This window comes from Cryptomeria japonica, chromosome 9 (assembly GCF_030272615.1).
Source record: "Cryptomeria japonica chromosome 9, Sugi_1.0, whole genome shotgun sequence".
NCBI classification, from domain to species: Eukaryota; Viridiplantae; Streptophyta; class Pinopsida; order Cupressales; family Cupressaceae; genus Cryptomeria; species Cryptomeria japonica.
Genome location: NC_081413.1, coordinates 535,316,854 through 535,340,437, shown reverse-complemented (window position 1 = coordinate 535,340,437; position 23,584 = coordinate 535,316,854). Strand labels below are relative to the sequence as shown.

At 34.4% G+C, this 23,584-nt stretch overlaps 1 pseudogene; it reads left to right on the top strand.

Moving 5' to 3' along the window:
- The first annotated feature begins 11,068 nt into the window (after nt 1-11,068).
- LOC131077086 (serine carboxypeptidase-like 46) lies at nt 11,069-14,245 on the top strand (annotated as a pseudogene).
- Nucleotides 14,246-23,584: the final 9,339 nt, after the last annotated feature.

The following is a 23,584-nucleotide window of genomic DNA, read 5'->3' as shown; positions in this document are numbered from 1 at the left end:
TACAAGAACAATCCGACCAATAGTTGTCCGAATTTAAATCTCAAGGCATTATCCTATTTGATTGACTTCAAGTTCACCAGTAGCTGCCTTTGCATACAGGTGCATAAATCAAATGAGGCATCTTCCATGATCATCCTGTAGCCAACATTTACCACTGCAACAGAGACAGAGTTAATTCTACTAGCATGGAATGTTCAGTAACCTATCACCATGCAGGCATACTTGACCAGATTGCCCTTGATGGTATTGATGGTCATTCCCCATTGGTCGCTCATAGAACCTGTGAGCTTGGTCATTTCGGTCTTGCTGATCTTCCTTAGGGCTGGCACTTCTCCAACATTACAGAAATTGGTGATGGCATGAATCACTTCCGGTGTGATGTCATGTGTCCACTCCAAATACATTTTGTCATCATGCACTCTGCTTAGAATGATGTAGATGTGATCATTTGTGAGTTCTTCAAGGAAATAGACCACATTGTGAAGCTTCTTCTTTTCCAAGATGTTGAATTTCGGTTTGATCTTCTTGTCCTTTTCGTAGAACAAACTCAACTGAGAATGGATCACTAGAGATCCTAGGTCTTCAATTTTATAGTCAATGTAATCCGAAATACCTTCCTCAACTATAACACCAGCGGGTATTTGGGATAGTTCGTTATATTTTTCTTTTTGTTGGATGAAATCTACTGAATCAACGGGTGCACTAGAACTAGAGTGCGATGCTGAAGCCATGATAAACAAAGAAACTCGAAAAATACCTTTGAAAGTCGAGATTTAGGGCTTGCAAATTCCTCTTCACCACTCACTACTTTAGTTGTTGGTTTACCGCTTTGAGTTCTACACTTGACAGATTGATGTTATCTTTAGATTCTTCTTCAAGGTTTTGAAATCTCTCTGAATTGCAAGACAAATCGTCTTTTGTCACTTTGCACTTGAAAACTTCTTCGCTCAAAAATTGATTAGTGAAAATGACTTGAAAATCCCTTTTAAATGAATTCTCCACTTACCATAATAAATGCTCCACCATTAGGGCGTAAACCCTAATTTGCCTTTTACCATTTTCGGTCTTCCGCCAATTGACATGTATCACATACCGGTTAAGGTCTTTTACTGATGTAAATTGGGGGTTTGAAATATTTTACCGATTTATTTCCCCCTAAGCTTTCCTGTAGCTTAGTTTGCCGGTTCAGAGATTTCCACACCAGGTGCAGAAACTAGTTCTTCTAGAGATACTTCTTCTGGCTTCTTTTTCCAGGTTTTCTTCATATCCGCTTTAACAGTTTCAACATCAATCTTTCCTTCTGGAGTGATCGGTATATCATCCGATATATTCTTTCTCGTTTTGCAGAATCTTATTGTATGACTCGGTTTGTTGCAATGATAGCAAACCATTCCAGGTGCTCTCCAAGGTCCATTATTCATGTTTCCATTCTTCCTTCTGAATGTTGCAGTTGTGTGACCACTACCATGACAGATCAAACAGGTTGCTCTCCTTCTGGTTGCCGCTTGACAGCCATCGCTTCTTGACTAATGATTATAGGTATTAAATTGGTTTAGATTTCGGTTCCCAGAGGGTTTGGGAAAGGCTCCTTGACTCCTTTGAGGATACCTTCCGATGTTGTGCATGATAGACCTACATTCAAATGCTCTATGCCCAGACTTGTTGCATGCATAACAATTTCCATTGAATCTATTGGATCTAGGCTTATTGTTTAGAAAGTAAGGAAAGTTATTGTAAGCCTTGTTTCTACATACATTAGCAGTATGTCCTTCCTTGAGACAATTAAAGCAAACAGGTTTAAACTTTTTCTTACCTTTATCCTTTGGTGTCGATTGCTTCTTTGATGCTCCATCTTTTGTTCCAGAGGTCTCACCTTCCTCATAACCAAAAAAACCAAGTCTAGTGGTATTCTTCACCGGTTTTGCTGATTCAAGCTTTTGTTCTAGCTTAACAGTGCTCTTATTGAATTTGGCAAGTATTTCCTTTGACTCAGTGAGTTCTTTGGTAATAGCAGCATTGGATTCCTTCAAGGTTGCATTCTCAGAAATAGCCATGTTTATTTCACCTCACATTTCCTCTTTTTCCACTTTGCTCTCTTGGAGATGAGCAGTACGTGCACTGATTTCTTGCTTCAGCTTGGAGATCTCATGATCTTTGTCTTTTACCAGATCTTCAGCTTTTCTCCAGTTCTCAAGCTCCTAACACATCCTGATAGTCAGTCCTTCAAGTTCCCTTCTCAGGTTGGTATTAGACTCATTCAACTTTTCAACTTCTTCAACTAGGGCTTCCATGTCCTCTTCATCAGAGGAACTGTTTTCAGTTAGCTCCATCAGTTTCTCAGCATGCTCTCTCCTTTTTGCCAGAGAGGCCTTATACTTGACTTTGAGTTCATCATAGGCTTTCTTAGACTAAGTGAGCCAATGAGTAAGTTCCCTCACAATGTATTCCCCCATATCTCTTTACAAGTGGTTAAACTTATAGAAAGGTTGGCTCTGATACCAATTGATGAATACTAAGAGGGGGGGGGGTGAATTAGTATACCAAAAAATACTGAACTTAAACACTTAAACAATTTAGTAGTAAACCGGTATAACAGTTTTACTAACAAATCGGTTAACACAAATGCAAACCAAACAACAAATAAGGAATTCACCCACAAAGCACAATCACCATAACACGAGATTTTGACGTGGAAACCCAAATGGGAAAAACCACGGTGAGATGAAACTCAAAAGTAACTATCTGCAGAATAGTAACCAAACCGGTTAAGGTCATACAATGTTCTTCACCAGAATAGATCTTGTTAGGAATCTCAATCTCTATTAGGAGATAAGTCCGATTAAAGACTACCTTGTGAGAGGATTTCAGATCCATAGATGTAAACCACCTTGTTAGAGGATTTACAAAGGCTTTTCTGAGCCTACCCGATTAAGGGTTTTAGACTTGTCGAAGATGTGAGTAATCAACAAGTGAATGATCTAGCAAATAGCACAGTCTACTTGGTTAGATCCATGATAGCTCATCGTTAATGCATTTCAACATTACTTCAGTCTTCAGTAAATCCACACTCCGTTACAGCACACTGACTTGATCTTCTCTTCTAAGATCGCACATACAAAAACTCATCAACCACCAAAAACCCTAACAGCTACATTTCCTAAAACCCTAGACATGATGTCCTTAAAAAGGAATCTGATTTCATGTCTGTCCAATAGGATTACATTGCAAGTTCCTAGGTTCATTGCATCTAGACACATTTGATAACACGACACAAAATCACTATCAAAGTGTCAGTGGATGGTAACTCATCACAAAAATACCGGCTGGTAACTCATCACAAAGTATTACCGGTTCATACAACTTTACCGATTACCGGTTGGTAACTCATCACAGAGTAATACCGGTTCAAACATTAAATCGATTACCGGTTGTCCAAAAATGAAGACTAGGAAAATGATAACTATCGCTTCAATTCCTTCGTACCACTTGAGATTCTCGAACCGCTTGAGGTCTTCATACCGCTTGAGATCAGTAAACACTTTCTACAAAACACCGATAGCCTAAAGACTATAATACATAATACCGGTTTGGAACAAATATCGGTTGAGCATAACTCATACATAAAAAGTGATCTCAAAGCAAGTGTGTGTCCATCAATGACAATCACAACATAAACATCAAAAATGCCAACAATAGTGTGTTGACAAAGCAAGATGAGGACAAGCAAGTGACCTTTTGACTCAAGTTTTAGACAAATGTGAATGTAATGCAAGGTGCAAAGCAATGATGAACTTTATGAGACCCAGAAATAGGTTGAATTCTAGATGAAAACCTAGAGGGATAACCTAGGAAGCTCAATAAGTTTGAAACTGACTGCTCTCGTTTGCTGAACTGTAATTTTTTCCAATTCTAAACACAAACGTGCCTATATACTTTACAGACGCGGTTAAATGACACAGACGTGGTTGAACACTGCACATACACGTTTATGAGATTTTGTGAATGCAATTTTCTTTAGGATGACACAGATGCATTTCTGTACTTCACAAACGTGGTTATGACACACACATGTTTCTATTAGACACATACGCGTTTCTGGAAACTGAGTGCAATTTTTCCAATTTGTGAAGTTGTTGTTGTGACCAAATCTGAATTTGTTTGACTGTTTTTCGTGACAAGAGGACACAATGTTGATGAAGACTCAATGTTTTTAAGTGTTTAGACTCAAAATGACTCAAAGAAAAGTGTGTTGTTTGATGTAAAAAATTTTTGCATACACTTGAACATGCAAAAGACACAATGTTTTGATGTTTGATCTTGAATGTTTAAAATAAGACAAGCACAATTCTTATGGTTGGCTAGGACAATAGTTGTTGATCCCGCATGGGGTTTCCCCCGAGGCTATGCTACTCAGAGCGCATACTTAGATGCTTGACCCCATTGGCTCCACCCTCGACACTCACTTCTTCGAGGCAGCCAAGTACCAGTCCCCATGAAAACTCTCTGTGGCGAACTTTGTATCTCTACTAAGAACCGTATGTGTGTGGGTCGCTCCGGAGGTCTGACCTCTTGCCCCAAAAACTAGAAGGATTTTGGCTTTCTAAAACAAAAAGGTGCTAGTAAGGGCATCCGCTCGTGTGGCCATACATGCAGCACATTCAACTTTGTAAATACAGAAGGCTCCTAGCAGGTAGGGGTTACACCCTACAACTGATCAAATAAATTTGATCAAATGGGTTTATGGGGAGACATAGTGTCGGTATGAACTAATCAACACACATTACCCATGGCTTTCATCGTGGATACAATTATTTATAGTAGTTCGGAAGAGGTGGGTTTTCCTCACTACCACTTGGGTCGTTCTCTCCTCACTAGTAGTCCTAATGACCACACGGGTAGATAGGCCCTCTAGAGATTTAAACAAAAAGAGCCTATTGCTCAAGACACAAAAGACACTGGTTCAATTTTAGTGCACCAATTGAAGTGTTTGGTAATCTATGAAAACAAGGCACACAATAAAGATCAAAAACCCTTGCCAAAAATTCTGCAACAAAGATTTGTTAGTAGTTTTTCAATAATACCCCTTCTGCAAGCACACAAGTTAGGTAAATTTTAGATCCAAAAGACTTTGTGAAAAGGGGCCTTCGACAATGCGTTTTTTTGATAGATTCAAAGATTTGATTTTCCATGAGTTATTTTGCATCATAAAAAACATACCATATGTAAAATTTCAAGACATTTCCAGAAATGTAAGAAAATCCAAAAAAGTTTCTAATTTGCTCCAAAAATTATTTTTTTATGAAAAATCATAAAAAATTCATAGAAAATGCAAAATTGATCCCAAAAATATGAAGTTTTGACTGGAAACTCCTGAGAGCATTCCAAAGCTGCATAAAAAAATTCCTAAAAAAATTCCAAGTAGTTTGTGCGATATGATCAAAATAATGCAAAACCCTAACTTTTAAAGATCCGATTTTTTAGGAATTATTTTGCATGAAAATTAAAATAACAAAGAATAGATCCTATGTATAATTATGATAAATTTTCAAATCTGTAAACAAATCCAAAAAATTCACTCATATTCTCTCAAAATTATTTTTTTATGAAAATGCATAAACAATTCATAGAAAATGCAAATATGCTCCAAAAAATCTGATTTTTTTGCTGAGAATGTCTTATACTATTTTGGACCTGCAAATTTTTTTAATGCCAAAAGTCAAAGCAGTTTGTCAGGTTTGATGAAAATAATGAAAAACCCTAATTTTTAAAGATCCGATTTTTTAGGAAATATTTTGCATCAAAATTAAAATTACAAAGAATAGATCCTGTGTATAATTCTGATAGATTTCCAAAAATGTAAGAAAATCTAAAAAAATTCTCATTTGCTCTCAAAATTATTTTTTTATGAAAATTCATAACAAATTCATAGAAAATACAAATGTGCTCCAAAAATTCTTAATTTTGGATTGAGAGCTCTTGATACTGTCTTCAACTTGCCAACAAAATTTGGTGCAAAAGTTGTTTGTGAAATCGGATCAGATCTCTTCAAGATCTTAATTTTGTGTCCAAAACCCTAGCTGCACAAGGTTATTCTCCAAATTGTTTTACAAAACCGCAATATAGGGTTAGAAAAATCTACAAAAAACATATATCTAACAAAAATTCATGTCCCACGGGGCATGCCAAAATGTTTATGGTGAAAAGTGGATAAGAACAATATTGAAAGACTAAATAGATTCAACCACAAAACCCTAGCCTAACAACAACAAAGATCCACCATAACATATGAAGATTACCTAAGACAAATGCAAATCAAATAAAATCACAAATATTATACCATCACATGTCCAATAGGGTTTGGATCTCCATTCTTCCTATCTCCATTGATCTTGCTTGATATATTTGCTCTCAGATTTTATGTGTGCACAAGAGCTCAACAAAGAACGGAAATTTGGTTGCAAGTAGGCTTGATCGCATATGAAAGTTCAAAAGCGTAGTTGGGGAGTCAGTTGATTAATGTTGATAATGAAGGAATCATCTCCTTATATAGAAGACACTATACGAAATGGAGGCATAAGATTGAGAGGTGTAAAAGATAAATGGTCGGCTAGGATTCGAGGGTAGGTAGAGGAAATAATAAAATAATGAGAGGGTAGGTAGTGTAGGAATTAAGAGATGAATGACATGTGTCATGGGTAGAAAAGGCTAATGAATTAATTAATTAAATAAAGATTTATTTAATTAATAGAAGAAGTGAGATCAATTAAATAAATAAAAGTATTTATTTAATATAGAAAGGGATAATTTAAATAAATAAATGTATTTATTTAAATGAGAAATAAGGCTAGAAGAGGACAAATGAATTAATTAAATAAATAAAGATTTATTCAATTAATAGAAGAATTAGGCTTAAAATAATTAAATAAATAAAGATATTTATTTAATTAGACAAGACAATTTTAGGTGTCTACAATGGGACTAAGTCAACATTTGATGGCTTTGAGGAGGAACCACTTTGGGAAACAATCTCACTATCCTTACCATGACGTCCTTGTTGGCGTTCTCTTGCACTACGAATTCTCTTGTTACAACTCAAAGCTTGAGAAGGTTGGGGATCAATCAAAGGCTTATTTTCTTCTTTTGTAGAAGGAGGAACTAAATAAAACTTACTAGGTTGAGAGCTACAAGATGTTAGGTGCTTTTCTCTTTAACCTTTATATGATGTAGGAGGTGGGACTGTAACATATATAGGAAAAATAAGAGGGGTAGGAAGAAGTCCAAGTCTAGAATACAAAGGGGAAATATCCATATCCATATCCATAGGTGAATGATAACTAGCAATTGCACCTTGGTGTGCAATGGGTACGCTGAAAAGGTGTGGAAGGTCAATAGGAAAAATTTTGCTCTAATTTTTGTATACATATTTGTAGTACAATTAATTGGTAGGTCGTTTAGCAAATGGCAGTCTATGCAACAAAAGTATCAATGGAGAAGTGATAGCTTTAAATCAACTATTCTTCTATTTATATGAATCTAAACACGAGGGAAACAAAATCTTTGAATCAAAATCCATTATCTGATAGGCTCATGTTATGTTTGTTGCTCTAGGAGAGAGAGGGAGAGAGATGGATTGAAAGAGGGAGACATGGAGGGGGAAAGAGTGAGAGAAAGAGAGGTAAGGTGATATGGATAAAGATGTAGAAGGAGAGGGAGAGGCATATAGAGAGAAGGAGATGATGATATAAGTAGAGAGAGGATAGAAGGATAGATATAGATGAAAGAGATAAATACATAGAGAGTGAAAGACATGTAAAGAATGAGAGATTGAGAGATGAAAAGATTAAGATCTAGATATAAGAAGTGAAACACAGAGAGGTAGAGTGGGAGAAATATAAGGGTAGAGAGATATGGAGATATAATAAGATAGATATTGAGGGAGCGACAAAAGGAGAAATATGGAGAAATTGAGATTGAGAGGTAAAGAGATATAGGGAAGAGAGGAAGATAGAGGGAGAGATGAAGATAGAGTGAGAGAGGAAGAGGGAGAGGGAGAGAGATATATATAGATGGTGGGAAAAAGTGATAGAGAGATAGGGATATAAGGATATATAGAGGAGGGAGAGATATAGAGAGGTAGACAAAAAAAGAGAAGTAAAGATAGACGAATATAGATGGAGAGAAAAATAGGGGGAGATAGAGAGGGGAAAAGAGAAAGTGAAGATAGTCAAGCTTTACTAGCAAAATAATCACATGTGTTATCTTTGCAATGGAGAGAGGGGGGGTAAGGAGATAGAGATAGAGATGGAGAAGAAGATGGATATGGAGGTAAGAAGAGGGAGAGATAAATTGAGAGATAGAGACCTATAAAGGCAAGGATATATAAATATAGACGTCTAAGAAGGGGGAGATAGACAGAGTGAGAGATATGCATGGATAAAGAGACATAGACATGTCTAGAGATAGAAATGGAGAGAGGAAGATAGACGAAGAGATGAAGATAGAGCAAGAGAAGAAGATGGAGAAAATAGATAGATAAATAGAGAGAGTAGAGAGAGAGATAAAATATAGAAATAATAGGGAGATATTGAGAGATAACAAATGTAAAGGAAGATAATTAAAATAAATTTTAAACTTAAATTTAAATTAAAAATTAAAATATAATAAACTATATGCAAATTTAAGATATATCAAAATTCAAATATTAATAAAAATAATAATTTTGAATAGTAATAATAAATATTAAACTTATTAAGTTAATAAGTTATTAAATAAAAGAGTAAAACTATTTTTTTAATTTATTAGAATTTGAATATTAATAAACTATGTACTTAAAATATAATAAATATATTACAAAAGTGTTAATAAGATAATTTTAATATTTAAAATAAAATTTTTTATAAAATTTAAAGGTAAAGATAATAATATTGTTAAATAAATCAAATTTTAAAAGTTATAATGGTATTTAAATAAAATATTAAAAAATAATAATTCTTATATTAGAAGGCATGGGTAAAACCAAACTTAGGGGAAAAAAGAAGTAAAACCAAACTTAAAAAGTTAAAAATAAAATGACATACTTTTAAAAGGTAAGGTAAAATAGTTAAATATAAAATGACACACTTTAATAAGGTGAAATGTTTTTTTATTTTAATTTTTATTTATTTCAGGAATTGTTTTGGGAGAGAAGGTCTTAAACAAGAGTCTCATATAATTTTCTTTTGTCTTGTTTAAAAAAATCAAATATTTAATCAAAGTTAAAAATCTAAAATATTTTGAAGTTAAATAAATTGGACAAATTTTTTGAAATAAAACCTATATTTAAGTAATGAATTTTTGAAAAATTAAAACATTTGTAAGTGAATATTTATCTTTAATAAAAAGAATATTATTCTTCCCTCACTATTAATGATAAAAAAAGACATGCTGGAAAATATCTAAATGTTCTCTTCAAACACTTAAAAATAAGCAAATCAAATAATTTTAAAGAAATAGTCACCACAAAACAAAAATTTATACCCTCTATTCATCAAAATGTCATTAATAAAAAGAATATTATTCTTTCCTCACAATGAATGATAAAAAAAAAGACATGCTGAAAAAATTCTAAATGTTCTCTTCAAACACTTATAAATAAGCAAATAAAAGAATTTTAAAGAAATAGTCACCACAAAACAATTTAATTTAACCCTTTATTCATCAAAATATCATGAACTATAATTTGTAATAAATATCAAATATCTCACCATATCATGCAATAGAAAAATGAATTAGATTCATCCAAAATAGCATATAATTTATTAAATTTATTAAAAAAAAATTTAATAATAAAATCAATTAAATTAAATTAAATAAATAAATAAATTTTAAAAATTTTAAAATCTATATACAATAGTTTATAAATTTAAAATAATATATAAACTTTTAAAAACATATAATAACACATTAAAAAATTAACTATTTAAATGAGTTGTAAACTTACATGTAAGACAATTATATAAATCCTAAACCCATTAAGAAACTCTCTTACCTTAGAATCAGTTAAAAAATGCCATAAATTTCTCTTTATAGTGTTGCGTATCTTTTTTTCCACCTAGTGTATAGTGGTGACTGTTGGAGTGATGACGAAGCATACATTCTTTGGAGTTAGCTGTGGCAAGGAAAATATCCAAAATTATTGGTCACGATGCGTCTGATCGTCTTGCATTCCCTCTAAAACAATCCATGTCATCCATTAACAAAAATCAGCGTTTCATATAATGAAACGCCTTCGGTATAATGAAACGCCTTCGGCGTAATTAGGTTTACTCAAGGACGATATTCTTTCATGTTTGAATTTTTGGTAAGATAAGAAAAGGACATCTTCTTGAGGGTGCAAATGTTTAGGCTTTTTAGACTAAACACAATCAAGTGTGAAATGTCCACGTTTTTTAGGCTTCATTCTTTGTAATGATTCATAATGTTCAACATATCTCTTTATAAGGCCCTATTCATGCACTCAATGGAATCCTATCCACAAAAAAAAAAAGTAGTGTAATGCAGAAAACCATTCAGTACGCCTTTTCCTCTAGTCAAGCACGCCATCTTGGACTCTCTTACTAAGAATTTCTCGATTAGATTTTGTTTCCTTAATAACCAGGAAATTTCATGATGGCACATCACCTTTTTGCCCCTTATCTATGGAGGGACATGTTTTCAGATGTGAGTCAACTAGGGGAAGAGCACCAGTAGTTGAGCACCCTAACTTTGCGCTTCTCAAAATCCTACATGGAAATTTCAAATCACTACCAATTTTTTACAGTAGCTTACTTGACAAGTCCCCTGTTTATAACTAAGCTTTCAACACCACATCATCAAGTATGGTGCCACATCAGCATGCTTTTTGCCAAGGTATCCAAAACAGCCCAAAAAAAAGTGAGACCAATAGGTGTGCAAAAGAGGCCCCAATAGTTGTGCAGCTAATATGGCATCACCTGAATGGTTACTTTTTACAATATTAGTACATTTCCTAACAACTATTGGTACATTTCCTAACAAAAATTGATATTCTATGTTTCAAACAATAAGTTTTATTTGTTCAATTTCTTGAACAAAAGGTATCAACAACCCTCACAACAATTGGTACATGCTCAACTAGTGGTGCCCTTCCCATATACAGTTTAGAACTGAATCTTTCTTTCAGTGACAAAGTAGTTTATGGACACCATGTCCTTCAATATGCATGTTCCTCATGGGCAGACCTGTGAATTGAAGATGATAGTAACCATCTTAGCATTGCTCTTCATGAAAGTCTTGTCAGCTCCTCAAAGTGATGTGGTGGATAGTCTTCCAGGACAACCACCTGTGCCCTTCAAACAATATGCAGGATATGTCACAGTAGACCAAAGAAGTGACAGGGCTCTGTTCTATTACTTTGTTGAAGCAGAGAAAGAACCAGATTTGAAGCCTTTGGTTCTTTGGCTCAATGGAGGTTAGTGAATGTCTATCTAAACTCTTTAAATTGCTTGTTATCTGAGAAGAAACGGGTAGGTCTTGTCCTGTTCATCCAAATAAGGACATATGAAAGTTTTCAGTATTATCTTCCAGTTTATTTGATTTCTGACAAAAGGCACGTATGGTCAATATAGTTCTCTGCTTGCCATTCAAATGCTGTATAATATCAGAATAGCATATGATTAGTTTGGACTGTTTCTGCTGAGATTTTGCCTGAACATAAGCTGCTGCAGGAAAACCTCTAATGCCAAGTGTACTTTTTTCCCTTGATCTCTCTGTTTCTGAATAGTTTTAACATTTTTTATTCCTCTTTAAGCCGTGTAGGTCTCTGTGATTCGTATGGTAAAGCTCACCTAAAAAAGATCTTATTTCTTCAAACATTACTTTACTAAAAAAAATTATTCATTGAATTTAAAACATAGTTTTACAAAATTTATAGAAGGACATGAAGAGTTATTTTAGTGAAGGATTAACCTTGTATTTAACTTTTAGCATATATAGCTATGGGCATTAGCATTGCACCTCCATTTGATGCAAGCGTTAGTGAATAATTTCGTTCTGATATCATCACTATTTGGATCTACAACTTGAAAAATCACAGGGCCAGGTTGTTCATCACTTATTGGGGTATTTGCTGAGAATGGTCCATTTGGACGAGGGGAAACAAATTGATCAGAAATGGCTATAGTTGGAACAAAGGTATACTGGGTTACCAATCAGATGATTCTATCATAAGATTTTGGAAACACATTTTTGAGAATTTATTACATTAAGGTGGCAATATGTTTAAAATGCAAACTAGTTTACAATTTTGTATGTCTCTTAATAGCTGAGGCGAATGGTTAAATTTGACCTGTGCAGAAGCAAATGTTCTGTATTTGGAGAGTCCTGCAGGAGTTGGATTTTCTTATTCTAGTGATCCAACTTACTATGTGGGTGTGAATGACACTCTTAACAGGTAATCAGCACTCATTTGTATACTGTATTTATGCTCAGATACTCCTACAACATAATGGTTTTTCCATCATATTTCTATGCCCCATGTTTCTTATGTTTTGATTGATTTGCAGCCAAGGATAACCTGCGATTTCTTCTGGCATGGTTCAAAAAGATTCCAGAGTTCAAAACCAGAGAGCTTTATTTGACAGGGGAAAGCTATGCAGGTGAAGTTTGTGACTGAAGCTTAGATTCACCTTAATAAATTCCATAGCTGATATATGTGGCAAGTTCAACTGAATTGCACAATATTTTCTGCACACCATACTAATTTTAGTACTTTATTGCCTCTTTTTTGAAGCAGGGCACTATATTCCTCAGTTGGCAGATCTTATTGTCAGGACTAACAGAAAACAGAAGGTCTTCAATTTGAAGAGTGTAGCTGTAAGTATTATTCTATTTTGAATTAAATGTCAATGTTCTAAAAGAGGTTAAGTAGGGTCAGCCAAATGGACAAACCAAATTTATTAGTATTCTTCTTTCCAAGAGGGCATTTAAGATTATGGGTTTTGATTATTTCCATACTTTTTCTATTTGGTACACCATGAAGAAATTTGGATTGTTCTGTCACCATTTTTACTAAAGCTAGTAGGCATTAACTTTGTTAGAAAACTGTCATTCCAATCTGCTATGATCACTCTTGTAATTAATGCTCCAGAATAAACATGTAGATGTGTTCACATGTTCAGTTTTGCTGTCTTTGGTCTGCTGAACAGTTCCAGTTAGCTCTCAATATCTCTTAGTTGGTTTCTAGTTTGTTCTAGCCTGTTGTCAAATGAATTAGCTATTTCATAAGAAAATCTTTGAATCTTCGGCAACAGTTTATTAGGAAAATCTTAGAGTCTTCAGCAACTGATTTATAAGAGAATCTTTGAGTCTTCTGCAGCTATAAATCTTTGTGTTATATTTTCAAATCAGTAGTATAATTTTCTATTTATCACTGCTAAGCTCCCGTTGTGATGGAAAATGTGCAGATAGGCAACCCATTACTGGATTTCTACAAAGATCAAAATGCAGTAGTGGAATACTCCTGGTCACATGGTCTCATATCTGACCCCACATACAAAATGATGATCAAGGACTGCAACTACGCTCGCTATATTGATGAATCTTACAGACGCAACATTTCTAACACATGTAAGCAGATCTACAAAATCGCCGGCATGGAAGGCAGTCGATACATCGACGACTACGATGTGACTCTCGACGTCTGTTTATCCTCCCCCCTCATGCAGGCCAAATTGCTCAGAGCTCAGGTACATTGTAGCTTTCACTAATTTCATGTGAAAGCTATATGCAACCACAAATGTTTCACTAAATTAATGATGCATTGGCTAGCAGATGAACAGGGCCAGGGTAGAAACCGAAGGAGCAGAGCCAGACGTTTGTTTCAAAAATGAAATTACAACATATCTGAATAGGCCGGAAGTACTGAAGGCAATCCATGCGCGCATCGCCGGAGGCACCATTAGCTGGAAGCTATGCAGCGAGTAAATCTGAATTCCCCTGTAAAATAAAAGTAGCTTGTAATTTCTCAATGGGTCTAGTGGGATTTGAAATTTTTTTATAAAGGTAGTAGACATGAAGTTTTAAGGCTGAAAAAGTTCTACTCCGTCCAGAGATCTCACAATTTTATCTGATTTTGATTTGCAGCAGTGACAGCTTGCTTGAATACGATGGTCTGAATGCAGAGAAACCCACCATAGGTTTGCTGGGTAAACTTGTAAATGCTGGTATAAGAGTATTAATTTATAGTTAATATTTAAAAAAATATATATATATAATAAATAGATCGAAATATATTATGAATATTATTTAGATGTAATTAGTGTCGAGTAGATCATTCATTTTCATGAGAAAGTGAGTTTGTGCAAACCACTGTTAGTCTAATATAAATCAACCAATTTCATTCAAAAACTACACAATTGAATCTGATATTAATATCTTTACATTGAAATAACTAAAGTTACTTTCAACCTTCTTGATTTCTATTGTTACACTCTGTGCTTTCTGTTTAGTTATATTGGGTTTTGAAACAATTTTGTGTGGGGTATATATACAGTGGAGATCAGGATTCAGTGATTCCTCTAACAGGGACAAGGACATTGATAACCAATCTTGCTTCAGATATGTAACTGAACACAAAGGTTCCTTACAGTGTCTGGTTTGAAGGGAAGCAGATATATCTCTGCTAAAAGAAGGCAATTATCTGTCATTGAATATTATTTCAAATCAACCTGGTTAACATGCTAGGGTTTTGCAGGTGGCAGGATGGACACAGGTATACGGCAACATTCTGTCATTTGCAACAGTGAGAGGAGCAGGTCATGCAGTTCCCTTGTCTCAGCCAGAGAGAGCCCTCGTCTTGTTCAAGGCCTTCCTCTCTGCCCAACCTCTGCCCTCCAAATTCTAAGCTCTTGTTTCATGCTAGAAAGAGCATCACAACATAAAAAAAACAAAAAACTATGAGACAAATATGGTCTCTTCTTGTGTCATATCTTCTAGAAATCTAATTAATTTCTTGTGTGATCCCTAGTCTCGTGGTAATTTGGATTAGGGATAAGTTTCATGACTAACTATGTTAAGTGAACGTAAGTGTATGTATGTGAGATGGTTATGAATTTTAATATTATTATCAATGAATGTTATTAATTTTATCATGATTTTGTTAATTTAATTCTTTGATTATATTTTATGATTAATTGAACTGACGAACTTGTGGAGTTTTGTGAGATTGACTGTTGGTTATAGGTACTCGAGGTGTAAGGTGACGTGGATTATGTGATCTTGTGATGAGAGATAGACTGTCAATGATGTCATGTCAGCATCTTATCTTGTTAGTAAGTCTTGTCCACCTAAGGTTCATATTACCCTGGGACTCTAGTCGTCTATTTAATCGCGACTATTATTTACTTTGATAGATATATATTATTTGCCTATTCGCTTGACCTTATAAAATAATAAGAAAAATAAAAATGGAAATAAAGACGTTGAATGAAAAGAAATGCAAATAAATAAATAAATAAAATAAAAATAAAGTCAAGTCATTTACTTATGCCATCAAATAGAAGCAAACAAGCAAAATATACCCAAAAGAATTAAATAAACATGAAAGCCACGGGAGGAAGGTAGAAAATAAATGAAGAATAGTTGTGTTACCCAACGATGGAGACAAGAAAAAATAAATGAACATGGTAGGGGTGAGCATAGGGGAAGGGAAATTAAGAAGAAGGACATCCATGCTAGCCACAAGGCATGGCATTCCCTTTCTGAAATAACTAATCAAGTTTGATAAAAATTTGTGCCCTCTTTTTGCCACAAAGAAAAAAGACAAGGCAAGTGAAGAAGGCATGGCATTCCCTTTCTGAAATAACTAAGCAAGTTTGATAAAAATTTGTGCCCTCTTTTTGCCATAAAGAAAAAAGACAAGGCAAGTGAAGAAGTAGTTGGGATTTGTGTGATGCCTTATACTAGGATTTTTTCTCAATATTTCTTCTTTTTCTTGTTGATATTGTTGTTTAGGGTAGTGAATTTAAAGAAATGATTTAAAAAAAAGCTATCATAGTTGCTACTACTACTTGAATATGTTTTTATTGTAACAATAAAAAGAAGAAAAGAAAAGAACCAATGCCAGTTGGAATATCTTACCATCCTGTACCCAATTCCTCCTTTCAATTTCTGTTAGAAGTTAAGATTGGTTTCAAGTTTGCATATCATCATGGGTTTGCTACCCCAAAATAAAATAGAAGAATTAATTGTCATTTTCCCCAAGCTTTATTCATTCTTGGATAGATTGTACTTGATATTGTTAAACAATATGCAAATAAAATAGTTGTTATACGTGAATTATCAGTGAAACCATTTTCCATCAATGATAAGTGAAATTGGTTAGATGAACATTAGAGGTTCAGGTGAATCCATAGTTGAGGAATGATAAAGATCTTACTTCTTAATGCTGATTAGAGATAGAGTAGCTAGTCAACACTTCAACATGCGAAAAAAAAAACACTTCAACTTGCCTGGGAAGAGGTTTCCTTAGTTAAAAGTTTAGATAACATCTCATTATATTTTATTGGTTAAACCAATACTACATTATAGGCTATCCACCTTTGACCAATTAGTCATTATATGTTCATGGTAGGCTGAAGAAAACCAATAGTTGCCTCATAAATTGTTAAACTACATTTGATAAGAGTTAGAACCATACATTGAGCCTTGTCTCTTGTGTTGGAACCCATGAAGTACAACCATATCTAGTGTATCCATAGCAACATATCAAGTGTTTTGGACAATAGAATAAAATCTACCTGTAGATTCTTTAAACAACATCAAAATAGCTTAAAATCACCCTTAGCTAGTTGGGTACCATAGTCTTAACTAATCATTTGGAAGTTCATTAAAGAATACAAGGGGATATATAATATGATTTTTGTAATGAAACCATAACTATGCATATTTGTCTACTTGCTTGGAAGATTATACCACAAAAGTAATAAGTAAACTCGGGGAAAAGATTAAAAGAAATGGCCCCTATGGGTAAACATTATTTAAGAGTCACTAAATTTAAGTGAAATATGATAGGAGTTTAAAAGAGAGAGAGAGTGTGTGTGTGTATAAAATCAGTTAAGTTTATGTTTACTTGGTTGCCTCTGAGGCAAGTGAGTCCTCTCTTCAACTAACGCTTAGCTCATTCTAGTTGACCAACCAATGCTGAAATTAAACTTAGAACAATTGCATTAGTTTTAATCTAAGTGGGGGGTAGTAGCAAGCAATCACTGAAAGACTAGCGAGATATCAACCTTATTGGCCTTATTTAGACAACCATGGAGCCTACTGCTGGTTGGAAGTTGGCATAATATCTTGAGTACAAACAACTCAATGTAACCTTCTTAATGTAGCAACTCTAGAATTATAATCTGAGTTGTAGAAGAGGTTGGCTAGGAAACTACCTATTTCCAAATTGGAATTCTTTTTCCAATTATAGTGCTAAGCTAAGTATAGACACCGACTTTTATGGAAATGGGTAGAGTTAGGACCCTACGAGTGCATAGGTAGAGGATGGTATTCTTGTAAGGTATAGAATAATCCTCTCTATCCAAGGTGATCGTAGAAGGATAAATCCTATGACTTGTCCAAGATAAGCTTATCTGCTTGAGATTGACTACAGTCAAGGAGCATATTGTGTTAATAGAATATCAGTTGTACCCTAGTTACCAGATAGATGCTACCAGTTGCATGCAAGTGAGGGATAACCACATTGATCGAGGGAAATTATGTGGATTTTGCCAAGAGCATGTCGGCCTAGGGGCCAGTTGCATGTTGACGATGGATGTCCTCATTGCTTAGTCACTGATGGACTACAGGGAAAGATGAATTTCTAATGAGAATGGTTAGATAACAAACCAAATAATATCATAGTGTGGATGACATGTTTTATGTATTTGAATATTGGGGTAGTCAACACCTTAGGGGTTTGGGGTAAAAGCACAATGTTGTGTCACACTTTTATAAAGGAAGTGACCAACACAACTAAAACTATTTAACTTCGACCGCATAAAAGTGGCATTTCTAAATTGAATTTCAAAATGATGTAAATTGATCAAATATAGAAATAGTAATGAAATTTATGTCTGTTATTTTTTAATTTAAAAAAAAATTGGCATATTTTTTATATATTCAAAAATAAAAAATTTATTGCTGAAAAATGTTGAAAATTAGGGGTTCTAGTCGGCATCATCAAACAAAATGAAAACAAACTTATTTTTTTCTGATTTTAATTTCCCAAATAGAAGACATATATATGCAGTGTTAAAAAAAATAAATTAAATTTTGATGTATATTTTTCCCATAATATTTTTAAGTCCAATATCGCTGAATTTGGTAGTTTTCATTCGGCATCACCATTTGTCTACTAAATTTACCATTATCAAAAAAAAAATTATACCCTTTTGGAGAAGATTCTCCCATCCAATGAAAAATATATTTTTTTAATTTTTTAAAATATCATTTAATAATATTTTTTTAATTTCTAATTAGCTTCTTTTTTAACTTAAAAAACCTACTCACAATGTTTAATTAATAAAAAATACTAAAATTAATCAAAATACTAAAAAAAGTATATGTCCATTTTCGTGACTTCGAGCTCTACAAAAGGGTAATTTTTTAATTTTGTAAAAAGAATATTCCACCTTAAGAAAAATTGAGCAGAAGTGAAAAGTTTTACAAATGCAGACAAAATAGGTGATTTGGTTGTAGGGATAACTTTAAGAACCCCCCCCCCCCCCCGGGCAACTGTGTAAAATCCTGGCGAATTAGACATTATTTTCGGGGGGGAATTTTCATATCAATGGCAAAAAAATAAATTTAAATGAAGAAAAAATTATTTTGTATTGACGATTTTTTTTCTAGGGTACGAAAATGCCATAAATTTCTGGCGAATAATACCTTGTTCTATGGGGAAAATATTTATTGTGGGAGGTGAATAATTATTGTTAAAAGAAACAAATATATAATTGTATGAGCGAAAAAAATTATTCCGAAGGAAAACTTATTTAAATGTATTGGCGATTTTTATCCACCACTTGAAAATTATTTAAATGTATTGGCGATTTTTATCCACTGCTTGAAAATTATTTAATTTGTTTTGGCGAATATTTTGTTATTTATGGTACAATATATAATTCATTGGCGATTTCATGAATTCATTGCCAATTGCCATTAATAGACAAGGCACATCACATCACATCAGTACATCACATCACATAATACATTGAGTCCGGACTCTGCATGATGTATCAATAAGCATGACCTCTTTGACACGTAAAGGGTGACACATACCTAAAATCTATCAATGATTTTAAACCGTTCGATGATCGTAGATCAATGGTTGAAGTTTTATTTCGGTCCAATTTTTTGAAGAGAACATAGCTCACCAGAAAGTGCCCGAAATGGAATTGGATTCAATAGACACGTATCAAATGCCACGAATCACGATCGATAATATCGTTCATTTAATATATATCTATTCACTTACGACAGTCCACTTTGTCCCCACGACTTCCAATGTGTTACTTGCCAATTTGGTACTAGTTCATAGTTGTTTCCATTTTCGCACAATAGTGCATTTATGGGAAAGATTTGCAGAGATACGAAAGATTTGAATTTTTTTATAGCAATTAATATTGTTAAAGAAGTAATTATTACAATCAAGAGCTTCAACAATTTATATACGATCTCTACTTCTTTCATCTTCAATTAGCCTTTGCTCACGGTATTTTAGGTTTATTGGCTCACTGCTCAGGTTGTTTAATTTGTTAATCTGTTTTCTCAAGATGGACACTCCCATCCGCTTGAGAAGTATTTCTGTAGAGGACTAGAGGGCCTTTCTAGGCTCCGTTAGAGACCCAACCCTCCAATCAGTCTACAAGGAGGTTGGGTCGTTCACCAATGAGGTTGTGCGGATGGTGCTGGGCAGAGAATTTCTGCAAAATGAAAATAGGTACCGTGTTAACATGGACCTTACATCCCGCTTCTTAGCGTATCTTCTGGACCTGGGAGGAGACAAGGTGGATATGCTGATGCTATTGAGAAAGGTTTTTAAGGAAGACTTCCTCGGAGATGACATTACTCTTGTCGTTCTTGCAGAAGTAGGGGTGGGGATCCCTTGGGCGAGTGATTTATCCAAGCTTCTCTTCCCTGACCAAACACTGCCAGTGGCCAGGCAACCGTTTCTTCTAAATCTGAAAGTGGAGCAGCTGATGCGTCACAAGAAATGGGCATGGATTGGCAGGGACTTCCTCCGGAAATGGTTCCTCCTGGGTGACTTTCCAAACTACATGTGGATTGAAGAATTCTCTCAGCTTATGTTGTTCGAAGAATTCTACATGGAAGGAGGGCTAGGTTCTTAGGGAAAAATTGTAAACAATTCCACTACCTGTGCCCTAGGCCCACTCCCCTGTAGTTTTTTTTCCTAAGTCCTTGAACCCTAACAGGCTGCCAGTGGCTCACTCATTTTGGCTTTTAAGTTTTTGGGGGACTCAAGTCTCAGACGAAAAAATTGTAAATTTCAAAAGCATAAATATTAACGATAATTTTTCAAATTCCACTTTGTTTCACTTTGCCTCTTACAGTCTTATGGATATAAAAATGCTTTCTATAATTCTATTTCATTTTTATTAATTAATTTCTTTCAAATGTTTTTTGTATACGAGCTACGTTACTTCAATTATTTGTTAAACAATGGAAATAAATTTAATACCGTGATCTTTTTTATGTAATGCTATAAGAAAAATTAAAAAAATCATTCCATTAATTATTTGTACATTGATTATGGATGATTATAATTTTATAAATATATACTATTATTATATAGTCATTCAAAATACAAAATTTCAAAAGTTACAAGATACAAAAGTTTATCAATAAAGGTTTTTTCATTCAATTAATTGAAAAGTTTCAAGATACAAAATTTGCCCATAGCTTATAGCAAGCAGACAAAAAAACTAGTTCATTGTCGATAGGCCGCTCACTTAATCTCACTATCCCCTTGGGTCGCCTCCTCCCAGTCCCTTCCCTCCTCGGAGGTCGATGCTTTGGCTTTCCCTTTTGACGCTTCAGCTTTCATTTTTGGAATGCAGTTTAGGAACCCGAAGTCGGGGTCACCCTCCAAGCTTGCCAGTAGCTGTATGGCCCTTCCTTCTTCAGCCCTATCTCTCAATGCCCTACCAACCTCCATCCTTGCCACCACATGCAAAGCATTCAGGACTTCATCCACCCTTGTTAATTTAACAAAGAGTTTCATCGCTTCCCACCCCGCTCGGGCTTGTTCATGGCACTGGTATTTGATTTCATCCTCTGGGCCACGAATAAAAGGAAGCAATTCCTCCTGGTCGTCCCCTTCCTTAATTCGAATGCCAACTCCCGGCACCACCCACTCCAAGATTGAATCCAGGTTAATCAAAAACTCCCCATCAATCAATTTGACCAATGTGAGTTTTACCTTTTCCACCTCTGGTTCACATTCACAGGCCCATGCCATAATCAGAGAGTAAACCTCCATGTTAGTTCGATACCGGTGACTGATATGTGTCACCTCCTCTGCAAGTATCAGTCGAGCTACCGCCCACAACTTCTCCTCCTTAAACCTGAACAGTCCTTGCATTTGTTTATCAGATACTTTGCCCAAAAAGGGCACCAACTTCTTGTCCGTTCGAAGTGTGAAATTGGCCTCCATTGTCACCTGCAATTTCAAAATCACTTCCTGCAAAAAATGTCTTACAGAAGGTACGATTCTATGAACTACAAATTTGTTCTGCAGCTGCTTCAAAGCAAAAAGTGGTACATAGATCAAAAGGTAAAAAAACTGCCTCCGTCTTATAGGTCGGGTAATGAATGTGCACGATAAGACATTAATGCCATGGGATCAGGAAAAAGATTTCCTGCCATCCTCCCCTTCCTCCTTTCGTGCGGGATGCCGCAGACAACTCCTTGTGCAACAATTAATCGCCACCTTGGCATTTGTACTTTCCAAATTTGCTCGCCTTAACAGGTTGAGGACTGCAGTTGCACATTTTTTTAAATTAATAGACTAAATTTATGTTGAACTTTTATATATATTTTTAAACTATTTTTTAAAATTATATATCGTAAACATATTTTCAAAGAATTTTGTTAAACTTTAAATTAATATTTTAGATTTAATATTGAATATTTTATTTTTAATATTAAACTTTTACCTTTCAAATTGCATATCAAAATTTATATTTTTATTTAGTTATTTGTTTTATTCTAGAAACTAAGTTTCATGTTTTATACTATTTTTGAATTAAAATTTTTTACAAATAATATTAACATTATATTTAATACTTATCTCAAACTATTGCACATCTTTAATTACAAATAATATTAACATTATATTTAATAGTTATCTCAAACTATTGCCCAGAATTGAACATTTTAAATTTAATTAAATAGAATTAAGTGAAAGTCTATAGTCTATAGACTATAAATCTCTTTTTCGGGCGAAATTTTAAAATGATTAAATAGAGTTTAAAAACATACCCGAAAAGTAACACGAGTATGATGACGTGCCAGAAAAATGGCAGAAGTTGTTGGACCCACTTCATCTTAAAACAGGTACCATCGATCGTTGGATGAACAAAGATCAACGGCTAGGGTGGATTTCGGCCCGAATGTGGGAAGTGAACACCTTTCTGAGAACTTCGCCCAGAATTGGACATTTTAAATTTAATTAAATATAATTCAGTCTATAAAGCTTTTTTTCGGGCGGAGGTTTAAAATGATTAAATAGACTAAAAATCAAACCCGAAAAGTGACGAGTATGGTGATGTGCCAGAAAAATGGCAAAAGTCGTGGGACCCACTACATCTTAAAACAGGTACCATCGACCGTCGGATGAACAAAGATCAATGGCTTAGGGTGGATTTTGGGGCGAATGTGGGAAGTGAATAGATCTCTAAGAGATTTGCCCGGAAATGTGACATGAGTATGGTGACGTGCCTGAAAACTGGCAGAAGTCATGGGACCCACAACAACTGACAACAGGTACCATCGTCCGTTGGATGAGTAAAGATCAACGGCTTAGGGTGGAATTTGGCCCGAATGTGGGAAGTGAACACATTTGGGAGAACTTCGCCCGGAATTGAAATGTTTTAAATTTAATTAAATATAAGTAAGTCTATAAAGCACTTTTTCGGATGAAAGTTTAAAATTATTAAACAGACTTAAAAAACAGACCTGTAAAGTCACAACAGGTACCTTGGTCCCTCGTCCGTTGGATGAGCAAAGATCAACAGCTTAGGGTGGATTTCAGCCCGAATGTGGGAAGTGAACACATTTGGGAGAACTTCGCCCGAAATTGAATGTATTACATTTAATGTCCTCATAATTTATACTGAAGTAGTGAATGTTTTGTCCTTCGGCATCGAATAGTTATTAATAATAATTAATAAAATTACACATGATTCTTAATGTCCTCAGAATTTATACTGAAGTAATGAATGTTTTATCCTTCGGCATTGAATAGTTATTAATAGTAATTAATAAAATTACAACATGATTCTTGATATTTTGCCCTTTA